General features: G+C 34.5%; 1 pseudogene; it reads right to left on the bottom strand.

Annotated features, from left to right (window-relative positions):
• Nucleotides 1-2,730: 2,730 nt before the first annotated feature.
• Nucleotides 2,731-8,528, bottom strand: LOC149846300 (peroxidase 24-like; annotated as a pseudogene).
• Between the last annotated feature and the right edge of the window lie 11,947 nt (nucleotides 8,529-20,475).

The raw sequence follows: 20,475 nt of genomic DNA, 5'->3' as shown, positions 1-20,475 counted from the left end.
CAAATATCACGAATGCCATTAATTGTATCAGAACTGGCCTTTATGAACATGAACTTATGCTTGTATTTTTTTGGTGGGCCCTACGTTTGGAAGTTGGGGAAATGCGGAAATTGTGTACTGAATGAGAAAAACAGAATCTTTTCATGCACTTTTTAAGTGAGAAAATTTTCATATGCAAATTTTTCCATTGTTATAGGATGTAGGAAAATTTTACCCATCTAAGGGGGCCGAGAAACAAGGGTGAAAATTTTTATGTACCACTTCCAAACATGGCCTCAATCAGGGAGGAAAAAACAGTGTTGTCAATATCAGTGCATATCGGCCGATTCATATTGCCAGAAAATCGATATGATATTGACATGAATGGACTATTTTTTAATAAACTTAAAAATAGCTTAAAATTAATTTTTAATATTATTTTAATGGATTTAACATGTGTCGATTGACAGATAATAATTTTTTATTATTATTTGGCCGATTCAAAACGATTTACTTGAGAATCGGTATCGGCCTATTCACCTGAAGCGTTGGCCAAACGATACAAGACCGATTCCGATACTGACAACATTGGGAAAAACCAAGATTGGTTTCGAAGAGGATTGGTACCATTGTAAACTCAAATGAAATCGTAGGGCATTTCCGGTATTCCTCCACAGTTTCAAAGTTCCTGCTCCGTACCAAAAAGTAATTTCCACAGCAGACATGTCATTTTTATTGGCGATCTTGCGGTTCATAATTAAAAGGTCCAAAATATCCATGTACTTACCAGAGTAGAACTGTGGAAGATAGGAGCTACCCCTGACATATTGGAAAATGTCATCCATGTCCTTCATAGTTTTCATGAAAAACAACGCATCCAACTCCTTCATCAAACTCTATATATAGTTTGCTCTCTTTAAGCTCTCCCCAACCTTTTTTGGAGAGTTGGGGGATGACTCCCATGGGTTTCGAACCCGAGACCGATGACAATGTGATGCAATCATCCCACTATCTCATTCGGCACATTAAGTACTTGGGCAACTGCATGTGCCTTAATCAAGTAATGCAACTTAAGAGCTTATTGAGATAGAGTTGCATTAAGATGTAAGGTTTTATTTTATTTTTTGAAGGCAAGCTGGGGTTAGGCAGACCCCCACCAGTTACACAATATACCAATGGGTTTTGAACTTGCAACGTCCAAATACATGGTGACATGCACTGACAGCTCCTACCAAACCAGCGGAGCGCCAATGGTATTTAATGTAAGGTTTTAGAGGATACTATAACCACCATTAAAATTCCTCCTCTCCAAAAACAACCACCACCATTAAACTTTCATCAAGTTGTGCTAAACCCACATGGAGAATGAAAACTTATCCACTAAGAAATATTTTATTGGATTTTCTGTATTTCTTTCAAAATTCTTACTTTACAGATGTAATATATGCACTTGTTTTTATAAGAATCAGTTCTTGAGCATTTGATTCCGTGCATGGATAAGTTTTTATAAGGTTTCAAAAATCAACTGCTTATAATTTTCATAAATTTTTTAGGCTTCAAATACCATTTTTCATCCAGAATGCATGATACAAGCATCAATTTCTAGTAAATCAATCATGCTCAACACATCGGTAAGGTCAGAATTTCGAAAAAACATCAAAATCCGGTAAAATGTTTCTTAGTAGGTAGTTTTTATTTTCCCATGCAAAATGCAAATCAGTTTTTTTTTTTGACACGGGAGTAGACTTGGGGTAGTTTAGTCCCTTTGGAAATTGTAGGTGGCATAAATGTCATATGAAACAATGCTAAGTTCAAAATATGAAAAGTGGTTGGTGGCCAGGGAAAAAGGAAATAAATGGTGGGCCCCACTGGAACATGTGCACCGAAACAACTGTCCCCTCTTTTCCTTTCATCACTCTCCCTCGGGGTGTGCGTGTAAGCAAAACTCTCTCTCTCTCTCTCTCTCAAGTGTTTAAAGTTTTTAACATGGTTAATGACACAAGACGTGCATGACACCTGCCTTGTTTGGTACCTATGGTGTTAGCGTTCCCACTATGCAAAGGAAGTGTCAATTCTACATTTTGTAAAAAAATGTTTTTACCTGATCTGCTATTGGTTCGGTTTATACTCAAAACCCACAAAGTTGGTAATGAAGTCTTGACCTAATTAACTGCAGGTTTGGAGTTGGGTTCCACTCATCACCCCCATCTTCACACCCCCTCTTAAATCTTATGATGCACGTTGTTTTGATCAAATCTGACCCTATAGTGGCATGGTCGATTTAATATGAATCGACCATTGAATTGTATTTTTTTCAACAAAAAAGACTTAAAATCACAAAATTTTGTCAACAATTGATTTTTGAATCGCCAAAAAATCTTGCACACAAGTGGAATTTTGGCAATTTAAATGTCGATCTTCATTGAATGAATGATGTAGATCACATCTGTGGAGTCTGATTTGATCAAAACAACTTGCATTAAAGAAACCCAAAGAAAGGGTACTATGAAGATAGGGATCATCCCCAAGTAATCTAACGCAATCCAAGTTGATCATGAAGCTAAAAATATTGACGAGTAATGTCAGTAAACCAATGCAATGTTTTATGATATCGGTTGTTTTTTACCAAATTACTGAAAAGTAACACAACAACTTGTAAATTCCTTCAAATTGGCCAATGCAACTGGCTTTTTATTCTTTTTTCTTTTTTTGAGATAAGCATTTTATTCTAGGTTCATGCAACATTTTCCTATTAACATGAACTCAGTCTAAGCATCAATTCACAAGAGCACAAGTTTTCCTTTTCTCCCCAGCATTCCCTGTGAGCACACCGATCGCTCCCATCCTCTGAATGGAATTGCTAAACTCGCTGAAGAAATTCCTAGAGAGCAGCATGGAGTCAACCACCAAACTGGATCTCTTGTTTGTGAGAAGTGTTGCGTCGGATATAAAGAGACCCTCATTCACTTTGAGGATCAGGAAGTAGTAGGATCAGGAAGTAGTGGTTATCAAAAGAAAGGGAGAACCGAGGGTCCATTTCAACTGTGGTTTTGGTGTCAGAGAGAGCGAAGCAGGTTATATGTTCTCCCCCCGAAGATGGTCGTTAGCTACATCGCGTGTTTGGGGGTTCCAATGTGTGCCACGTATGTAAGCACGTGCGGCTTGTATCCCCATGTTTGTCAGCATCAATTAGTGTCGGAGTCTGGTGCGGTTGCAAAGACTTAAGTACCCTTTCCTCCATTGGTGCCATAAAAACGACGATTCTAGAAAAAGAGCGGTTGCAAAGACTTAAGTACCCCGAAGATGGTTATTTAAGACTCAATCCCTGCACTGCAGGATTATCCGAGAAAGGAATCTCCCTTGAAGAAGGCTATAAACATCAACCCTCTCTCACTCTCTCCCTTCTCTTTCTGCTTTTGTGCACATCCAGCAGACGATCCTACACTGCTCCATCATGCACCGACTGACCTGCACACTGCCTCTGTGCACATCCAGCAGACGATCCTATACTGTAGCATAGTTCAATTTGATAAGTTGTGGAGCCTGATTCAGAGTTTTTGCCCTTACAAAAAAGGGGTTCGGGGGCTCCCCTTGGTGCGGTATAAATTCTTTCTTTTGGGGCCTTGTATAAAATTTTTCTTTCTTTTTCCTCTTGTAAGTGTCGAAAAAGAGCAATAAAGTGTTTTGTTTGATCGTGATGCTCATATGTTTCCTTCGATTGTTTCTTGCTCAAGGTTTTCGTAACACCCTTTTCCGTGTTTTTTTTTTGCTATGCGATTTTCATAAATCGCTACTCGATTTAGCGATTTTTCTTTTTTTTTCACTACGCGATTTTCGTAAATCGCTACTCGATTTAGTGATTTACAAAAATCGCATAGCGATTTGCCATTTATTTTCGCTACGCAATTTTCGTAAATCGCTACAAGATATAACAATTCACAAAAATTGCATAGCAATTTGCCATTGATTTGGCGGGGAGGTGGGTCCTATCGGAGAGCACAGCTCCGAAGGTCGAGATGAGGACTTCGCGGTGCCAGAACCCGATGAATGCCCGCCAAAACTTGAGGGTGTGAACGCCTGTGTTGAGCAGCGTCAGGGTGGCCTGGAAGGCATAGCCCTGATCGAAAGTATTGCCGACGTAGGGGTAGATGGATTATACTTTGAAAGACTTCGTTGTAGGTGTACTGGAGGAAGATTCTGTTGTAGGTGTCCCTCGAAGGCGGCGGAGGGGCCACCGAAGTCGGTTGGCGGCTGGACGGGGGCAGCATGCCGACCACTGCTAGCAGAAAGCGAACGATGATCACCATCGGATCGCCGGCTCTTTGCCTCCCTTAATACAGTGTTTCACGAAGAAGAAGATGATGACGAAAAGTTCAAACGGAAAAGAAAGAGAGAGTGTTTCAGGTTTGTTTCATTGTTTGGACTTTGAAGAGTTAACATCATCCTCAACTTTCTGGATGGAAGATATTTTTGTCCTTTTTTTAACCGTTGTTTTTCTTTTTTTGAATGAAGGATATTTTTGTTATTTTCTCGAACCATCGTTTCATTTCATGGCAAGAATAGCAAGAAAGGGGCTAACTAATGTTGACAAACATGGGGATATGAGCCCCATGTTCTTACATATGTGGAGCTCATTTGAGACCCCCGAACATGCGATGTAGCTAATGGCGGTCTTCGAGGAAGAACACACATCAAGAGAGAGAGAGAGAGAGAGAGAGAGAGAGAGAGAGAGAGAGAGAGAGAGAGAGAGAGAGAGAGGTGCACTTTTCCCTCAGGAAGTCTGCATAGATGGGTTCAATGAAGGGTCTGCATCCCCTTTCCCTGTGAAGTTGTAGAGCCTCCTGCTGAATAGATTTTCGTGCCCAACACCAAGTGTATGTGCACTTACATATTTAGCAAAAACATATAGCTATTAGAGGCTCTAAATGTATATAAAACTCGGTCTAGCTCAATGTCACAAAGGGTTGGTTTCTTATTCATTTTTGACAGTCAAGAGACCGAATAAGTACTTAGGAGTAGCCTCATTGGACTGCACACCTCTCTTGGTATATCCAAGAGCATAAAGTGAAAAAAGTTCTTAAGCTCAAACCAATTTGGTCGAATCATAGACACAAATATCAATGATATTTTGAAAGTAATGTGATATTTTCAAATGCCGACATTATAATAAAAAACATGATATTTTTAAAATATCACATTTTAATCTGATATTAATACAATAAAACACCTTTTTAAGATTTTCATATATTTATATATTTATACAAAATTTATATTTTTAAAAATATGAATATTTTCGGAAGATTCTCTTTAAAAAACAAGAATTTTTAAAATATCATGAGATTTTCCCTTGTCCAAATTTTCTCCAGAAGGAGATTTGTGACGGGTCGAATCACTACACATGCACACATTATCAACCGATTTTGCTAGGGATGTAAGAATATAGCATCAAGGCAACCAAATCATACCTGATAAAACCACTAGGTCCTTGACATTGAGACCTTTGTTGACAAAGTTTTGCAGAAGTACAGTAAAGTTTGCAAAGGGTGAAGGTATGTTCACAGGAACCTCACTAGCAAGAGAGACAATTCCATCCCTTCTCCCAGTCCGAACATCCCACATTGGTTTCTTGAACTGCACAAGAAAATGAAACAAAATCATTAGGACATGGATGTGAAGCAACTTAATTGCATGGGCACATGCAGAGCAGCATATACCATGCAAGCATGCATGCATATGAAAGAGCTTACTTGGAAGGAGACAGCGTCACGGGCAGCCAATGCAAGAATATCTGCGCATGAAACGAGCCCAGGGCATGCATTTTCGACTTGAGCCTTCACTTGATCGATGACGTCGAAACCAGATAATGATAGGTTTGGGATGGCGTCCTCTGCCTTTGTGGTAGCAGTTGAGTTCAACAACACGGAACCATCACACTCCCGGCCCAGTTAATTTTTTTTTTTTAAAAGCCCAGTCCTAGCCCAACCCTGATTCCATATGAGACAGATTTTTATCCATTTTTGTAGCCCAGCCCAGCCCTGACTGCAGCAAATAGTTTGATTTGTCCATATGAAATAGATTTTTATTAATAAGTGTAGCCATTTTTTATTTTATCTCAAAAAAAAAAAATTTTTGGCGGCGCTGCCCCCGAACCCCAAACTATCACACCAACTTTTTTTTTGGTACACCCCTGTTTACGCCCCCCCCCCCCCCCCTTCACATGAATCCTAGCTACGCCCCTGACCCTTTATGAATATATACCACACAAAATATGAGTGTGAGCAAGCAAATATAAGAGTGAAAAGTGTGTGTGTATCAACAGTCCTACAGTTACTAGCTAGAGCTTTGGACAAAAAGATTTGGAAGGTCCAAGTAGCAAGTAGAGCCATGTTCATCCGAGGCTTGGTTCAGTGATCGGACCGAGTATGTGACTAGCTACTTGCATGTATGTGAATGTGATTGTGGAGAGAGAGAGAGACTACTTGACAAAGAAGTCATGGTATCCATCACAAAGAAAAAGGCTATTGCATTTCTCTCTCTCTCTCTCTCTCTCTCTCTCTCTCTATATATATATATATATATATATATATAGAGAGAGAGAGAGAGAGATTACCCTAACAAAGCAGTCATGGAAATGCATCCTAAGCAGCTTTGCAGGCAAGACAGAGTTGCTAGGTATATTAGCCCATATAATGTTCCTAACAAGGTTCTCAACACTAGGGCAACTTTTTTTTATAGAAATTCATCTTCAGTCCCCCACCACCATGCACAACATCCACCACCGCCCCAATGCACACTATCACAAAAAAAAACCACACCACCACCTTTCATTCTTTCAGCTTTTGAGAAAAACCAAGCTTTTTGTTTTATTTAAGGAAGAGAAAGTCCAAGCTTGATAACCTCAAAAAGAGAAAACCCAAGCTTGATCTTCACAACCCACACTATGCAACTTCTCTCCCTTCATCCTTTTATAGACAGTTCTAGTTCTACGTATGATCTAGACAAGCATGTTTAATTTAACGTGACTCTGATATTTTAATATTCAAAATGAAAAGTTCAATCTAAATTATCTCTTGTGTTGAGTGATTGCTTGTCAAGAAGCGGTCTTGTTTGTTTATTAAATTGCTTCTCCTTGATCACTATCTAACCTCTCCCGCTTGCTTCATTAAGATCAAATTCTATTCAACATCAATTCCTTTACACTAGGCTAGGATATTTAATGTTGCTAAATGTTGCATTACAACTTTCATTGTCATTTAGTAAGGTTTAATAGTCAAACTACTCTTATGAAAATCGAGGTGGTCCTCTTGCTCTACAAAATGATAGTAGTTTCCAAATTTAATTTCAAATATTATCGTTATCATTTATTACTCTTAATTTGCTATGATGATATATATAACCTGCCATGCTAATCTGCCATTAATCCAAGTCCCAAAAACCTGGCCTATTTACACTATGGATGGTACTGGAAATAAGATTGATATGAGGTGTGGTTCTATGTTAAGGGCATAACACTTTCTTTTATGGAGGGTGTTAAAAACATGAAAACACTTCTTCATTAGTGATAGACTAAAAGAATGGTATATATAGAGAAACTAGAATAGAAAAAATATGTAAATTAGTATGAACTTAGATTTTCATAGAGTTTTTTTGCAAATCTAATCCTGCAGATGCATTCGACGTGGTCCATTTGCTTGGAATCGACATTTGGATCATTGTAATCGGATCAAGAAATGTGATTTTGTATGCTTGAATATTTATGAAAATTTTGAGCCATTGATTTTCAAGCCTTAAAACATCCTTCTTATACATTGTAATTGGATGATCTAAGAGTCTCTTTATATAAAATCAAGCATCTAGATGGCATTCTTATGGTAAAATTTTAGAAAAAAATAAAAAAAACTATAAAAATCTTGATGCATACCAGTTTACATATTTTGCTGGTCTACATATTCCAGTTAGGGGTGGGCAACCGGCTCGGTGGCCTGATGCGCCAAGTTGACCCGGCTCATCATGGGCCAAGTTTGGGCCATGATTTTAAGACTGGTCCCGTTACGTATCAGGCCAAAACTCAGCCCATTATATACGTGGGCTGGCCCACGAGCTACCGAGCCGGCCCGATGGGCCTGAGTTATTTATTAAATTTTTTATAATATAAAAACTTTAAAATTTAACTATTACATAGTAACTTGGATAACTATTATTATTTACCTATTAGTTGCATGAAAACTTGTTATTTATCAATGATTATTAATTATGTAACGTCTCAAATTTTTATCCCAAAAATTATGATTTTTTTTAAATGATTTTAGAAATCACAGTGAAAATTCAAAATTTAATAAAAGCTTTGGACGAGTTACAGATCCATCACACCATTCACATACCAACTTAAATTTTAACATCTACATATTAATAAATGTCCATTACAAAATTTAAATTAATAATATAAGAGTTTATTCAAAGTTCATAAAATAAATGTGAATGTCTACAATTCAAAACACTAGCACAAGTGAAAAATATTTGGCCTAGGATCTGCCGTAACCTCTCGTCATCGCGTTGGTCATCTACTCATTACCTGAAAAAAAAAGTTTTCATAATATGGTCGAACTTAACAAGTCATCAATAGGAAAGTGTTATTTGATATATGTAAATTAAAACAAGCATACAAGAGGATATTCCTACAACTCACACATGCATATATCAATCAATAATTTAAGGATACATATGATGCAATGCTTTACATGATCGACAATCACTCACACTTATACATTTCTTTCAATCATATACAATTACATATTCATGAACGTTTAAATATGCATGAGCAATTAATAATACATGCACTTACCATTGCAGAATGATCAATCATTTATGCATGATTGACTTTATTATCTTTAATTAGATTTTTTTTTAAATGATGCATGTCATGAATAACTAAATGCACAATCAATTTAGGTTTTACTTCTTAATCGTGTAAATACTAACATAGGCAGAAACGTGTATCAGGGCCATGGCGCAGATAGTATACTCAAACAATTATGACTTTGGCCTAGTCGGATACCATTCACCAGTTTTGGGTGAGGGACAACCATATCGAGAGATCGCGCTCAACACCTTCATCTTGATGCATCAGACTTTCACTCATGAGTTTCTTACCCTCTACGTTGCAGTATAATATAGAGGCTTCCCTTGTTTTCGTGGCTAGAGAGGAGCAACCTTTCGTGCTTAAAAAAATAGTATACATGAAGCCAAAGGTACTACTTACCATCTCCTTGTAAGCATCAGTATGTGGTGTTACATAGTTAACCTTTTTAATTCATTAAGTCCATACAACTCACATTTTGAATCCAATTTAAAGATTCAGAACTCTTTCAAACTCATAAATGCATATATTTTAAATACAATTTAATAGTCATACATCATTACACATTTATACATGTTTTTTACTTTAACATTCATTTAACAATAAGCAATGATCATAGACAATTAGATGCATTCATATTCAATCATATTTCATGCACAATTCGTTCAGTTCGATAGCAATTGGCAATAAAAGTTGTTTGATGCAGCAAGCACCTTATTCACTTTGTACCCCTAATTGGACACTCAACTACTACATAAAATCAGTATAGAATTATATATGCATTATCATTCATTTCAAAATAAAATTGCATTAAAATACCGGTAAGGTATTGCATACATTGCTAACCCGGTCTTTAGCCGATTCAGGATCTGTCAGATACCGAAATTGTCTTGATGTTACGACTATCATAGAACCATTTATATTCTATTGACAGAGCTGATATTTTTATAAACTATATAAAATTTTGTCACCTTTCTGATGCCATAAATCATTCCTAAAAATTTTTCTGTATAAGGGAGATATGATAGATTTAGTATTCACGTATACTTTTATGTTTTGACTAATACTATTTTGTGCACAGTCTGAGAACATAACCCAAAATTTCATAGATTGTGTGAAATTATGTTAGCTTTCTAACACAACAAACCATTCATTAAAACTCCTCCAGACGAAGAAGATACGAACAATTTACCAGACAGATGTCAAGCCAGATATGCACAATAATGATATTATACACTCGAATGAGCAGAAATAGGCAAACCGAATTAAATTTTTCATTATTTTTCACTAACATAATGACATACACTATTCCAAAAGTCTCAACTCATACAATACATATTTTCTTATAGGCAAATCTCATTTTCACAGCCATTAAACTGGATAATTGATATATCTTCCCAAAAACTATTTTCTCATAAAAGTTTTTGGTATTTTTTTCTAATTTCATGTATTTAAGTATATTTTTTTATCGCAACATTGTATATTTCAATTTTCCTATATGTACAACATATACCATGAATGAGAGAATTAAAACAAGAACACAAACTTATTTTATGAAAAATAGTTACATATCTCCCTATTGAATTCGACAACCATTTTTTTTAGACATCCTTCACACACATTTTGCAAAAAGTCTTAGGCATTTTCATAAATTTTAAATTTTTTTTCTAAGGTTGAATCGAACCTTATTGTGGGATCTGATCAGTCCCTACATCTCTAACACACCTTTGGATCCATGAAGCGTTTTAAAAACTCTGCATGCCTCGAATTCGGGCTAATCGGCTATGCCCGATTTGCCCATATTCGGCTAATATATATATATTTTTAACTAAGACTCTAGATCGAAGTCTTTCTTACATGTATATGCATCTGTACATGTCTAATTCGATATGTATACACGTATATGTGTACACATCCTAATTTTATTTTAAAAATCCTAAAACCGATTCAAGTAGAAATTGATTTTTGAAAGGGTTTTCGATCCCAAAAACTGTCTCTACTCTAAATATGATAGATGTAACATTGAATCCTCACATGAGATGTTTGATGCAGGGTTTATCTATTTAGAATCGGAATAAACTCGTGCATATGAGTTCTGATCTATGGGTAAAGAATAGAACCTCCAACCTCTTTGTGAAACTATCGACTCCGCTTATCAAAAAAATGGTTTTTCTATATGATTCACCTCCTCCCCATCGTGTGGTGGCCGCAACTCAATGCTCTGTCTCCCTCTAATGTATGGTAAAGTCCTCTTTGTGATGTGAAAGAGGAAAACTCAAGAAGAAAGAGGAAGAAGAAGAAGAGGGAGATAGAGAGAAGAGAGAAAATAAATCTCAAAAATAGCAAAGGGGCGGGGGGGGGGGGTGCCCCTCTCCCTTATTTATATTCTTCACACGCTCTCTCTTTTGTGTCTTCTAAGGTACTAAGATTAAATCTCAGCTCTAAAAAGGCTTTCTTAATTTTTTTTCTCTTTTCCCTTTCTTAATTGTCTTATTTATTATTATTTTTTATATGCATTGCATTTTATATATTTTTTTCTAATTAACTAACCTAGGTTTAGGTACCCATATGATGTACATGTACATCATATGGTTTGAAGGCCATGCAAGGGGGTCCACAAGGTTGGACGCTCCTCCCTTGTATGTCTTTCTTTTCATATTCCATAATAGTCAAACTTTCTTGCTTGGCGAGCAAATTGTCTTGGTCCTTTTTTTTTTAAATTAACTTGAGGTGCCATACAGGATGGGCCCCATAGGGGATGACCTCACCTATGGACCTCTACTTCATTATTGAATTTGATTAAATCTCATTTTTTATTTTATATTAATTAATTAACTTTATTTGGTATTTTAGATTTCAAAAATTTTCAAAACTAAATTTCAATTTTAAATGGAATGACACTATATGTAATCCAAATTATTTCAAATTCACATGAAATTCTTTCAAATGTTAGTTTGTCAGAATTATTTAAATTCTCTTCTCAGAAATGCCATTTTTACTTAAATTAGTTTCGAGTGTGATTTTTACTAGGGTCAGTAGGACAATTTAGTTATTTTTATTTTATTGTAAATTGGATTTCAAACTCATGAAACTAAATTTAAATTTATTAAAATTATATTACATACATATCAAATTATCCTGAATTCATCTGAAATCATATTTGACTTTATTTTGATAAAATTTATCAATTATTTTATTAAATTTTATCTTTTTCATAAATTCAATTCTGAATGTGAATTTTGCTAAAATCAACTTGAATCAACTTAAATTTTTCACAAGATATTTTTTATCATTCATCTTAGGTTAATTCATATTTTTGCACTATTTTTTCATAAAATTCATCATTAATACTATTTTATTTATTGAAAATACCCTGAAGAATCACAGATATTATATCCAAATTCAATTTAAATTCCAAACTCAATTGCGATAAAAATTCAAATTATTGTATAATTCAAACTTAAATTGATAATCAATTAAATTTTAAATTTAGATTTGAATCAAACCCACATCTAATTATATTTTTTTAGACCTCTTAATTAAATCCAAATTCAAATTCCCAAATCGAAATCCAAATTCAATAAAACTCTAGAAATTGAAATCGAAATTCAATGAGACTCCAAATTCAAATGCACACTTAATTTGAATCCCGACTAAAACTCAAGTTAAACTCTAATTAAGTTCAATTTAAATCTAGATTAAATTTGATTAAAAATTGAAACCCCATTCGAAATAAATTTCCAGTCTGAGATTCATTCCAAATCTAATTAATGCTCAAATTATAATTAAATCTCATCTTAGTTCAAATAATATTTCGACACTAAGCTCGCCTTTATTGCTCGTAAAATATCAAAAATGTGTAGGTTTTACAAACTACCTAATTAGTTGCATGAGAATAATTGTTACTCTCATTATCACATAATTTTAGTCAAGCATTTATGTATTTTAGGATTGGGCCAAGCCAGACCCAGCCCGCTTCATATTGGCTTGTTGAACCAATGGGCCTTCAAACTCAAGCCCATTAAGAATGGGGCCAAAACATGAACCATTAGTAAACTGGTCGGGTTGTTGACCAGGCCGACCCGATGCCCACCCCTAATTTCAGTTACCCATATATATATATATATATATATATATATATATATATATATATATATATATATATATATATATATGTGTGTGTGTGTGTGTGTGTGTGTGTGTGTGTGTGTGTGTGTGTGTGCGCGCGTGCTTAACAAGGGGAGAAATTAGGAAGATGATACAAATTGACTTGGAAAAAATAAGAAACATTTCTTTATGTTTACTAATTACAAATCCTTATACATTATATATGAGTTGTAAAAATGATTATTGTAAGTCGCATATGTGGAGTTTGATTGTTTATTTGATAAGTTTCTAGCTGTGATTGACAGCGACAGATAAAGCAATAGAAAGTGATTTTTTATTCCTTTAGTTTTTGGATGATAAAGGGGAGGGGTGGCTTATGAACGAGCATCGAAATATCATAGTTTGAAATTTTCACACACAATGAGAAATTTACAAAGGAAAGGAAGTTTTTGGTCAAAAATACATGTGGGTCAAGTCAACCCTTGTGATTTCTAAATTTTTTGTCATGACATAATACAACAACTACCAATGATGAGAAGGGATAGTTCACTCCTTGTTCTCCCTTTCAATATATATATATATATATATATATATATATATATATATATATATATATATATATATATATATATATATATATATATATAGATAGATAGATAGATAGATAGATTAGATACTAATGAAAGTACAAAACTAATGAGCTAAAAATCATAGTGCAAGTTATATCGACTCAATCTAACCATATAGATGTGTTCAACATGGTTTGTTTGCTAAGTATATAAAGTCTTGAATCATGTTTTTCTGATGTAAAAATGTGATTTTTTGATTTATGAAATTTTGGTACATTATGGGTTATTGATTTTTGGACCACTTTAAAGACCTAATTATTTTTCATAATTACATTATTCAAAACAAGTTTCCTACTAACCAAACCATGTAGATCACATCTGTAACATATGATCTACAAAAAATAAATTTTTTTAAAGCAGAGTGATTTCTGTTAATTAGTTCTTTGCCTTCATTAGTAGCCAATATATATGTGTGTGTCGGCAAATCTAACTCTATAAATGCTATCTCCATGGTTGAAAACATATGATTAGACTCTAAGATCAAAGTTTTTGATGTGTAAGTAAGATTTTATAACATGAAAAAATTCATAGCCATTGATTTTTAGATCCTTGTAAAAACCTATCTACACATCAAAAAAGTTTGATCCAAGAGTCTATTAATATGTTTTAATCATGGAGATCACATTCTTATGGTGAAATTTGCCAAAAAACCATATTTAACATACAAATTTTGAAGGGGAGGACAAAGGGTGGACCACCCCTTCTCACCGATTATTATATAGAGTGAAAAAGAAATCCAAGTGGACCAAACCCTTTGAGAGCTTAGAATTAGAAAATGTCTCTTGAGCACCTACTGTTGTTTGGGTGCATTCTATTGTTTTGAAGCAATTGTTTTGCCAAAGCACTGGACTGAGAAGGAATTGGCATGGGTGGCATCCCTTGCCGCGAGTCAAAACTGGGTGAACTTCCCAATAGGCAGGGGGGTACCTCAAGGGTTTTACCAATCGGAGGCCAGCCAATGTGCTTTCAGGAGGGTTTTTTTTTGGAATAAAAAAATACCACATTCTAAAATCTAAATCATATAAAAAAATACATTTAGCATGCATTCAATAAATCAATCACAAAATAGAGAATTAAAATGTAAAACTCTTAAAATCTAAATCATATATGAAAATAAGTATATTTATCATGCATTCAATAAATAAATCATAAAATAAGTAATTAATATATAAAATCCTTAAAATCTAAATCATATATAAAAAATATATTTAGTATGCATTCAATAAATCAATAACAAAATAAAAATATAAAATATAAAACATCTAAAATATAAATCATATATGACAAAAAAATACATTTACCATGTATTCAATAAATCATTTACAAAATATGTAATTAATATGTAAAACCCTTAAAATTTAAATCATATATAAAAATAAATAAATTTATCTTGTCAACGAAACAATGTGAGGAAGACAAATCCGACAAACCATAATGAGGTAGACAAAGAGGAGGTGAGGGTCACAGAGAAAGGGGGTGATAAAGACGGGGGGGCAGGGACCACAGAGAGAAGGGCGATAAAGAGAGAGGGGGCAAGAGAGCAAGAGGGGGCAGGGACAAGAGAGATGGTAGGTGTGTGTGTGTGTGTGTGTGTGAGAGAGAGAGAGAGAGAGAGAGAGAGAGAGAGAAATAGAAGGTTCTAGTGATGCGGATTGACGGTGTTAATTTCACAAATTCTTTTTTTTTAATGTTTGATGAAGTCTTTACTGGTGCAAAACAGTTTTGTGCCAGTAAAGGACCACCTTTACTAACACAAATATATTTTGTGCTAGTAAAGGCGTTTACTTTACTGGCACAAACATATTTTGTGCTAGGAAATGATTAAAAATTTTTTTTACAATCTTTTAGTAAACACCCTAACTGGTGCAACAGTATTTTGCTCTGACGTAATGTTTGGTGGGCCAGTATAATGCAACTCTTTAGTGACATGAGTATATTTCTCACCAATAAGGCGAGAATATGAGGCGTGCCAATAAAGAGGTAATTTCTTATAGTATTGACACCTAATTCATCTCCAATACTCGTGGAAGAATTCGGCCAACCAATAGCATCCACGTCCCAATCCCTCCTAAAGAAAGGTATGAGGTACGTGGCTGTCAGTGATTGGATCTAAGAATCTTGCAAGGTACTTGGTCCTATCAGTGTATCTTCCCTCCCCAAAAGGAGCCTTTCTCTTACATGAAAATTGAAAACGTATTTCCATCCCAATGTAGGGCACTTGAAAAGAGCCTTCAAGTCAACTTCACCCATTTTACACTCTACTTATACTTACGTTTTATATTTTGTCAGAGTTAATTCATTAATTACAAATTATCATCTAGACAAAAGATATATATATAGAGAGAGGAGTTGTTGGCCGGGAACGGATCCCATCATTTGAAATAGGATGGGTTTCATCATATATTCAATCTTAACCATCCAGCAGAATCATTTAGCCATTGATTGGATGGGTAGGATTGAATGTATGATAGAACCCATGATATTTCTAATGATAATAGTCCCCACAAATAACAAATGGGTTTCACTCATCCCTTATGTCATCCCGATCTTGGTACCCTTGCTTTGGATTTTATTGATGCAAGTTGTTTTGATTCAATCGGACTTCATAGATGTGATCTGTATCATTCATTCAATGAAGATCAATATTTAAATCGCCTAAATCCAACTGTTGCCTAGGATGTTATATCCATTCAAAATCAATGGTTGATAAAATCACAAAATTTTGTGATTTAAAATTTTATTTTTTTGGTTGAAAAAATACTATTCAATTCAAGGGCCGGCTCTTATTAAATTGACAATGCTGAATCCATCTATAGGGTCAGATTTGATCAAAATAACTTGTATAATAAGATTTAAGAAGGGCATGAAGACGGGGGATGAACTCCACTGAAAATTCACCAATTACCAATTATTATCTAGAGAGAGAGAGAGCAATTTAGATTTTATAAGTCTCGAGCGCTGTCCAAAGTCTGGACCACTGTCAAGTAGACCCATTTATGATGCATGATTAATGTTAAAAAAAAAAACAAAAAGAAATTTTCATGATACACTCCCATTCTTTTGCTTGATGGTGATCGGATATTACCTCATCCGATGTATTTTGCTCACATGTATACTCATCTTACCGTCGTAGTTATATCTATAAAGAATATTTTTAACCAGTCATAAATCTCATTCTCGAGGAAAATGTCGTTGAGGGAAAATCTCATCATGTTTTGAAAAAAATGCATTTTTCTAGACAGAATCTCATGAAAATATCAGTTTATATAACATATAATATATATAATATATATATATATATAATATAAATAGAACTAAAATAAAAAAACTAAGCAAAATGTGTTTTTATCGTGTTAATATCAATTAAAAACAGGATATTTCAAAACAGGCAATAGTTTGAAAATATTTTTGCTGAATTTGCCCTAATCTTTCACCCCTGAGTTTTTGTTCTTCTGTTTTAAGTAACTTGTATAGTTGAACTCATAGTTTAAAAACTTGTGGAGTGACACAGTGACTTGGTTGACTCGGCCCGGATAACCCAGTCTCTAGGTCAAAAACCAGGTTTAACTTGTCTTTTAAAAACTAGACAAGTCATGGGTGACTCATATATATATATATATATATATATATATATATATATATATATATATATATATATATATATATATATATATATTAAATATATATATATATATTATAAAAATTATCATATAATGTATATTATATATAATATATTAGTAAAATACTATAAAATATAGATAATATATACATATATTTACATGTTTTATATAAAATATAAAGTTAACATGACCCGGCCGAGTCATTGAGTTGACCCAACCAAGTCACCGAGTTGACCCGGCCGAGTCATGAGTTACTCAAGGACGAGTCGAGTGATAAGTCACCGGGTTTTAAAATCTAACTAACTAAAATTCTTGACATTGTTGCGTATAGCATATTTACCTTGAGAATATAGCAACTTGTGGGGCCCACATTTTTTAAGCTCATAACTAGGGGTGTCATCCGATCGGGTTAGGTTTGGATCCAGGTGGAACCAGACCTAGCCCCGATATGGTATCGGATCTGAACCTGGGTCTAATCGGACCCACCATAAGAGAAGCCATACCCGGACCATACCCAAGTAAAATAATATTTTTTATCATTTTTACATTGAAATTTTGTGGGTTTTCATCGGAACTCAGGTCGGGCCCGGGTCTGGTATAAAATTTCACAAACTATACCTGGCTCCATGTATTAATCAGACCTTCGGGTTCGAACATGGGTCTTAATCGGGTCTTATTATTTATCACAATACCCAGACCCTATAGGGTTTTGTTCAGATCGGGTATGGGTAAACCCGACCCGTTGACACCCCTACTCATAACCACAAGCTTCTTGTGGGACAACACTTATTTGAAAAAAAAAATGGAAAAATATTTTTTCAACGAGGGAAAAGAAAAAAATCAACTCCACTTCACCTTTTTCTCGAAGGGCCCATTTGAAATCTGTAGCTGGGATGGGCATTTATGGAGTTTATGCATTTGAAGAAGTGGCAGCTGCCAAATCCATGATTTAGTGTAAATACAAAGGAGAAAGTGCCTCACTTCCCAATGGAATAAACGCCCATCCCAGTGCCGAGATTCCAAACAGGCCCTAAAAAATGATAAATTGAAGAAATGGACTCCTAACTTCTTGTATCCCATTCATGTATATATATAATATGTAAGATTAAATGTAAGGATGTAAACAGGTTGGATTTGGTTCAGGTCTAGACCTTATTGAATCCAACCTTATCCCATAGTCACTGATCCGATTTGGAGTCAGATTCAGATTCGTATGGGAAAAGGTAGTGCCAGATCCAGATCGACCAGCATAAAATGGATAATCAGATACAGATTTGCACACACTTCCATCAAATTCATGTTAATTTCGTTGAGACTCAGTTTCAGATTCGGATGTAGAAGCCCCAAATCGAATCCAAATCCAATTATTAATTGGATACTATACTTTCTACCGACATGGACATACCTATACCTAGTTAAATTGTTTAGATTTGGTTTTAGGTCTTTACATTTTAATGCAAATCTGATTTTGATTATAATTAAAATTTAGATGTAAATGCAAATCTGACTTTTAATATAATTAAAATTTAGATGTAAAAGACTTTCAAATTGTTGAAAGCGATACTCAGTTCCCATTCTTAAGTTGCTAAAAACATCCTCTTGTCAATGGTGTTGACATATTGTGTTGGGATTGCCAACTCCTGTTTTGGTAACAACCTATGTAAAAACTAGACTCAGACCTGATTTGAGATACTAGTACCGAGTCCAGATCAGGGTTCAATGGGACTCATCATAAGAAAAACCATACCCAGATCCTATATGGATTTCATGAATCAGAGCCAGATCATACCCGGTAAAATAATATTTGTCATCCTTTTTACATTGAAAATTTGTGGATCTTAGTCCAAACTGGGCTTGGCCACGGTTCTGGTATGAAATTTCACAAATCATACCTGGATTGGACCGTTTGAGTCTGACCCATATTATAATCGGACCTTCTTAATTATTTATCAGCAAACCCTGACCTCATATATAGGGTTTGGTATGGGTTGGGTCCAGGTCAAACCCGACCCATTGACACCCCCCTACTTGGCAACAGTGAATATATTAACTCAACCCAAAATATGTCTGAAGACCAAGTAGATGAGACATTGCCACTCAACCATGAATGTCGTGGAAAACTGTGCATGAACTTTACAGGTGGCAACGCCAAGTTACAACAACTTACTTCAAATGGCTATGCAGTCAGTAGTGCTGCAAATGGATTGAATATGGTCCGATATCCGATTCGAGTCCAAATATTTTTTTCGGATTTGGGATCCTTTAATTAAAATCCAAATGTGCATTCTGATAGGATTCGAATCTGATCAATCGGATTACTTTTAGATTCGAATCAGTATTTTGATTTGGTTCTAGAATTGATCCAAATCAAAATCCAATCCGTTTTCATTTTTTACATGTAAATAGCTTGTTTTTCTTCTATTTTTTCTAGATAAAATATTATCACACTTGTATTTCATATTCTGTTTCAACCTTACCCCATCGGATCTAATTCGGATCTGGATTCAGATTAAGATCTAATGTTTGCATTTTGGATTCAGAATCGGATATATCAAGATCCACCCCGAATCTGACCCGTTTGCACGCCTAGCAATCAGGGTATATATATATATATATATATATATATATATATATATATATATATATATATATATATATATATATATATATATATATATATATATATATATATATATATATATATATATCATTTTCCTTATAGCAGAACATTTTCATTTGAATGTCCATTACTCAAATTAGGGCAATCTGAAAAATAAATTTTGATCTCTTTCACGACTTGACACTTGAGTTCAAAATACCGAAAGTTTAAATGGGGTACTTCATAACCGAACACAAAGTCGAAGCTGGGAGTACACTCAAGGATTTTTACCACCCGGGGGCCTGCTAATGAAATTTTGCAATATTTAGAAAATCTTGCAATATTTAGAAAATCAAATTTTTGTCAAGAAAATCTTGGAAAAATATCAGTATATCGAAACATAAAATATACATAATTTTAATATTGCGATAAAAATATCACAATAATATCATGTTATTTTTGCCATATCAGCTATATCTGTGATCATGGTATGGCATATTGGATGGGAGACCAGATGGATTCAAGCATAACAACCATTTTCGTAATAAATTAATTAAGAATTGTTAGTGCAGCTTCCTTCTTATTCTTAGTTCATGGTCTTTGGAAATACAGAATTGCACATCATTGCAACTTGTCTCTTATTCTTAAACAGTTCATACAGCCTCACTTTCTTACTGACATGAA

Source organism: Nuphar pumila, chromosome 2, assembly GCF_984573655.1.
Source record: "Nuphar pumila chromosome 2, dmNupPumi1.hap1.1, whole genome shotgun sequence".
Taxonomy (NCBI): Eukaryota; Viridiplantae; Streptophyta; class Magnoliopsida; order Nymphaeales; family Nymphaeaceae; genus Nuphar; species Nuphar pumila.
Note: the sequence above shows the minus strand (reverse complement) of the source record. Positions and strands in the feature narration are given on the sequence as shown.